Here is a 6,155-nt window from a genome sequence, read left to right on the forward strand (position 1 = left end):
TCAAATGTCAGGTGTCAAAGGGACTCAGGTGTAGTTTCTCAAATTTAGATTTTCCTTCAAAATCAGCTCAAGCCATGCAGTCTTTGGCTATAAACTGCTACAGTGCAAAGTGAATTGTGGTGAAATCAAAAGATCAGATAACAGCTTTAGAAAAAATGAGGTGCTGGTGCAAACCCCTGAGGTCCCATTTTTGATTTCAAAGCAGTAGCTCAGCTTTGCTCAGCCTGGAGAGAAGCTCCACCTTAAACCCAGGGCAGCGCTCGTTGGCTTGATGGTTTAGGCTTTACTGGGAGCATCAGTGCAGGCACCCACACACATCTAATAATGAAATTCCTGCTCCTGGGAGCTCTGGGGAGGCCAGAGGAACCTGACTGAGGCAGTTCTTTAGGAAACCTTAGACACTTACTTTGTCAATGCTGGTACCATACTTCATCTCCAGCTCCGAGGTGCTGAGCCTGTGGTCATCCTGCATCCCAGGAGAGACAGAAAAGGACAGTGAGCAGAGCATCAGACTGCTGGAATTTTTATTTCCAAACTGCCTGGATCTGGGGACATGGATGAAGTATGACACCCCACTTCCATGAATTAGACAAATCTGCATATTGATAAGCAAAGTATCTTCCACTGGAAGATGAGAATTTTTCCCTTTTGATTTGCAGAGTGCTTTTGTAAATAGCTCCCTCCTCCAGCAAATCTGTCACAAGAACAGGGTGGTGTGTTCATGTTTCTGCTTCTTTTGGATAAATCATTTCAGTCTGCATGCTGCAGGGCTCAGAGCGTGTGTGACAGCAACCTCTGCCCTTGATTGCCAGGGTAGGGAATGTGAATTATCCTTCTCAGTCTGGTGGAAAGAGACAACAGGTTCTAAGCACGGGTAAAAAGGGTGTGGGAGAGGGAAATCTCAAAGCTCTTGTCCTTGGCCTGCAGTGACACCTCTGTGGTATCATTGGCCTAATTATATCTTGTGCTGAACTGGGATTTAGAAGCCAAGAATTTGAGAGATCTCCCAATTGTTTTCTCAGAGTGATTCATGGGTACTTGGGTGAGTCAATTCTCCTGTCTGTGCTTTGGTTTCTCTTTAGAAACACGGGAGTGGAGTTACAGCCCCGGTGGCAAAGACAACGCAGACAGAAATATTTACCTGCTGCTGGGCAGATCTTGGAAACGTGCTGGGTGAATGGGTGAGAGAATCATGGATTCAATATCTTATTTTGGTGTTCTTTGAGCTTTTAAATGCCATCCAGCCTGTAAATGGCCTCTCCTCTGAGCTGCTCTCACAGCAATCCCAAAAAGAGGTCAGCACAATTACCCTCATGTTCCAGATTGGGAAACTGGAATGTGTGGAGAGGAAGCAACATTTCCAAGAGCAGCCAGCAGGTCAGTGTAGAGCCAGGAGGAAAACACGGATTTCTGGAAGGCCAGAGCAGTTGGTTTGGGTAAAAACCCCTGTGTTTAAAGCTGAGACATGCTCTCAGCTCTGCAATCTCTGGAGCACAATGCCGCGGTCCTGCCTCTCCTCTGCCTCCTGGCTGGCTGTGCAAGCTGTCAGGAAATACTGAAGGCAGTAATTCCATCTGGGGAATGGCTCCTTTTTGGGCAGACAATGTTCTGTACCATTGGTGGCTTAATTGCACCAGAATCATCCTCTCATTTTAGGTATTAATCTTGCACAGGGTTTGTCTGGCACACTCCAGGAGGGTGAGGAAGCAAATCCTTCCCTGTGCCAGGATTTTCAGTGCAGGACACTCCCTGGATTTCATGGAATGTGTAATGGAGGCTCAGCAACACTCACCAGGTCCAGTTCTTTCTTAAGCTCTTCTGCCTTCTTTTTCTTCTTGTTGCCTTTTTGGTCTTTGTGCTTCTCCTCCTCATCTTCGATCTCTGTTTTATGCAGATCTTTTGTCCCATAAATCTCAACGGAGTAAACATCAGACCTTTTCTGTAAAAAACCACAAAAAAGTCAAAATTTTGCAGATCTGCTCTTTTAGACAACTTACAGAATTCTACTGTCACTTTCTTCTGGCTGCTTAAGCTGTTTTTTCCTGTCTTATCCAGAGGCCCATCCAGTTTGTGTCACTGTGATTGTGATCAGGACTTTATCAGGTGCAAATTACAGGGATTGCTTTAGGAATGTACAACACTTCCTGCAGCTTATGATCTAAAACAGGTGTAGGAAAATACTGCTCAGTACCTCAGCAGTGAAAATTATTCATTTATTTGTGAGCTCCAAGAAGAGATCAGTGGAAAAGCAAAATATTCATGAAAAGAAAGGGGAGGGGAAAATTATCCATTGAGAGCTTGCTTGTTCCTGGAGCTTTTCAGATCCATAACTTCAAGATTCAAATTTTAATTACAATTAACACTTAGAAATACATATTTGCACTGAATCAAAGTGAGGAATGGAGGCAAACACCGGACAGAATGCCAAGGAGGAGCTGCTCTGTTTCTGCCCTCACAGAGCTCAGACCTGGCAGGGATTCAGCCAAAAATTCGCTTCTTTTTGGCAGTGGAATATTGGGCACAGGCAGCTGTTGACCCAGGGAGGCTGCTGCACCCCAGGAATGTTTTGCTTTCAGTGATAACTCGGGAGTTGTGCTGTTTCCAAACCCTGGGTTAACTCTGCACAGTGCAGGGCAACTTCCCTCCCGTGCCACTGATTAATGATAACATTCCAGCTCCCAAATTATCCTGGAAATGACCTGCCAGGCCTCGGGAGAGCCATTGCTGACCCCATTCCAGAGGTTTCCTTATGGATTAAACCCCAGAAGTTCAGGAGAGCCCCCTGGATGTTCCCTGGTGGGACAAAAGGGGCTCTGCCAGTGCTTGGCTTGCTGAGAGCTCTCACAGCAATGAAGGGAGAGCTCTCCAGAACATAAAGAAAGCTCAAATAATGGAAACAGCAAGAAAAAAACAATAATAATTGGGGTGTCTTGTTATTTAATACTATTCTGAGCTCATCACTGGCATCTTATCCTGAGCTGTCCTGTAACCAAAGGAGTGTTTAAATCTTGATGTTGTCTCTTGGTGAAGGGGAAAGCAAAGAGCTGCTGAGCACTTTGAGCACTTTAAAGACTGAAATATTATTCCTAAACACTTGGTTTTGCTTGGTGATGTACATCCCAGAGACAGGGCATGCCTGTTATAAGTTCTGACTTTTTTTCTGCCATGCTGAAGATTCACAATCTGTTTTATCTATTGGGATTTTTTCTCTTCACCTTCCTCCTCCTCCTCCTCCTCCTCTCTTTAACTCTCCAGCCCAAAAAAATCTGTTCAGCTTTTCAAATCCCTATAGAGCACAGAAACCAGGAAAGGCAACAGCTCTCTGCTGGGAAAACTTAGCAGGTGGAAGAGAAAAATAAAGAAAATTGGTGAAGTTAGTAAAATCTATTGCTCACTTGCAAGCATGACCTGTCTTAACCTTTAACCTTCAGAGTTTCATAAAATCTCAGATTTTTGGCTCAGCCCATCCAAGAATTCTTCCCAAGAATGCAAACTATTACTGTCTGGTATTAATTAAAATTTTCACTTAGCCTGCACTTAGTATAGATTATATAGTATATATAATATACTATATATGTTATATATACTATTTTATAGTATAGATTCACAAAATAAAACTTAAGAAGAAGCAGAAGGGGCAGTTCCTTGGGCATTGTACCCACCTTGACCATCTTGGTGAGTTTACTCCTTTCCTGGTGGAGGGAAGCAGCCAAGCCAAAGCCTCTGGATCAAAAGCCAAAAACCTCTGGATGAAAAGCCCAAGCCCAGCTGGGGTCTGTGGTGGCTCAGAGCAGTCCTGGAGTGCAGAAGCTCCCCGAGGTGGTGGGTCCCTCTCCCGTTCCAGCAGGTGTTAGCTGGAATGCTGCTCCCACCTCGGCATCCTTCGGGCAGGACCAGCTCCCTGTCCCAAGGCTGTGGAGAAAGAGCTCTGCTCGCTGCTGCTTTATAAATCAGCATCTTGGGCTGCCACTCCACCCCTCCCCTTCCAGGTCCAGCCCATCTTCTGTTTCACCTGGAGTAGGTGGAAAAATACCGCAGTAATGGGCATGTGGGTTTCAGGTCAGATAGGTTCTAATTATTCCTCTGTAGTGTTTGCTCACAAGTAGGGAACAGGTGTATTATTCATCTTGCTGGAAGCAAGGAGTTTCCTCCAGAGACTTTCCAGCTCCAGGCTCCCCTGGGGATCCTGGGCTGGAGGAGGGCTCTGCACATTCTGTCTCACCTGCACAGGTGATGTTCTCTTTGCCCGAGGCCCCTCCAAGTTGAATTCCTGCCTTATTTGCAGGGATTTAATGGAGCTGTGCCCTTTGAAGCTTCAGAGCTTGGACTTCACTCTGAATCCTTGCCTTGTATTTCGTGTGTTTTCTACCTTCATGCTGAGCTGGGAGAAGTGAATGAACTTCCTGGTGCTTGGCCAGCAGGGCACTTACCTGAACACTTCTTGGTTTGTCTTGCACCAATTACCAGCTTCCAGGTAGGAGTGATAATGACATTTGTGACACTTCTGGGACCTGGCTGGTCTCATCACTTGGGAGTGAAGCTGCTTCTTCACCTCTGAGGCTGAACTGATGAAAAGCTGAGTGGAACACGGGGAATGGTCATCTGTAGTTTAACATTATTTGGGGAAAACTTTGCTGTCATCCATCTAAATGTGCTGATCGACAGAATTTGGTTTTTAGTATTATAACCTTTACTCTTTGCTGCTATAGTCTTGAATTCTATGCAATCCATAACCTTTAAATCCATTGGAGATACCGTGTGGTGCCACCAGAGAATTGAACATCTAAAAGTGCTGATCAACAGCATTTGGTCTCTAATATGATAACCTTTTATCTTTGCTGTTATAGTCTTGAATTCTATGTAATCCATAAACTTTAAATCCACTGGAGATACCGTGTGGTGCCACCAGAGGATGACTCAAGCTGTGGTCAGGCATATGACGTGTGGCTGGAGATAATCAATCACCTTTATCAAACCACAGACAGAAGCTGTTAGCGGAGGGGAAAGTCCACAGGACATCATCGATCACCTCAACAAAGCAGGAAAAATTTATATTCAGATCAAGTTCACGGGAATTGGAGTACCAGACCTCCTCAAGGTGCTCCCACTCCACAGTTTGTGTGTGTTGCTCTTTTTCCACGGCGTTCTTTGACCCTGGGACGTTGCGCAAGGTGCAGGAGTGGGTCTGGAAAGGTTTCGTGTTCAGTTTCTGCTCCTTGATGTACTCAGAGCTGGGTTTTGGCCTGGAATATCAACCTTTCCCTACCTCTGAGAGTGCTGGAGGTTTCCCAATGTGAAAAATGCATGTATTTTATGATTGGCTTTTCGCAAATATTCAAATGAATATTATATGTGTTGTGTTAGAAAGCGATGCTGTATTAATGCTCTTAAGTAGTGTGTTCAATATAGTTTTAGGTTATAAAAAATGTTAAAATAGAAATGATGCCATGTAGGATACTTTTTTTAAAGAAAGGACTCACAGCGAGATAGCAGCCACAGGACACTTGAATTTTTCAGAGAAAAAGAATTTATTGCTCCATATCAGGAGAAACGAACTTCTTCCCACCTCAATGGCTCTGTCAGGAATCAGAGGAAGAAGCTGACACTGCCCAGCCAGAATCCTGTGTTTGAATGGAATTTATGCATCATGGATGAGATGTATGAATATGCAACAGGCTGCTGCTTTTAAGGGTTAATCCTCTGTTAACGTGGGTCCTTTTTCAGGCTCATGCTGCCCAGAAAAGGTACCCAGACTGTCCATAACCCTTTGTCTTTATTGTCTCATATTGTCCTAATTCTGTTTTGTTCAAATTATTATTACTCTAATTGTATTACTATTTTTATAACCATTTTATTACTATTAAACTTTTAGAATTTTAAAAACAAGTGATTGGCGTTTTTCACAGCACTGTGAGCAAAGCAGGGGTGAGCTGGCTGTATGCAGGGAACCTGTGTTGTGTGATACCCAGCACTGAGATCCTCCCCTCTGTTCTGGGACACAGCCAGAGCAGGGTGATGGAGAGGAAATGTGAGAATATTTGACATCCAGCTGGACAGCTCAGCCTGGAGTTTGGGGGATTTGAGATGGGAAGTGGCCTTGGAGATGGGGAAATGCCTTCCAGGGATGTGCTCACACGCCATCAGGGCTGTGGGTA

General features: G+C 44.6%; 1 long non-coding RNA gene across 1 annotated transcript; it reads left to right on the forward strand.

The window, feature by feature from the left end:
- Nucleotides 1–744: 744 nt before the first annotated feature.
- LOC143695631 (uncharacterized) lies at nucleotides 745–5,811 on the forward strand. Its single transcript, XR_013185025.1, has 3 exons — nucleotides 745–874; nucleotides 1,083–1,181; nucleotides 4,848–5,811. It is a non-coding gene; the product is annotated as an uncharacterized LOC143695631 (long non-coding RNA).
- The last annotated feature ends 344 nt before the right edge of the window (nucleotides 5,812–6,155 follow it).

Source organism: Agelaius phoeniceus, chromosome 23, assembly GCF_051311805.1.
Source record: "Agelaius phoeniceus isolate bAgePho1 chromosome 23, bAgePho1.hap1, whole genome shotgun sequence".
In the NCBI taxonomy this organism is placed as follows: Eukaryota; Metazoa; Chordata; class Aves; order Passeriformes; family Icteridae; genus Agelaius; species Agelaius phoeniceus.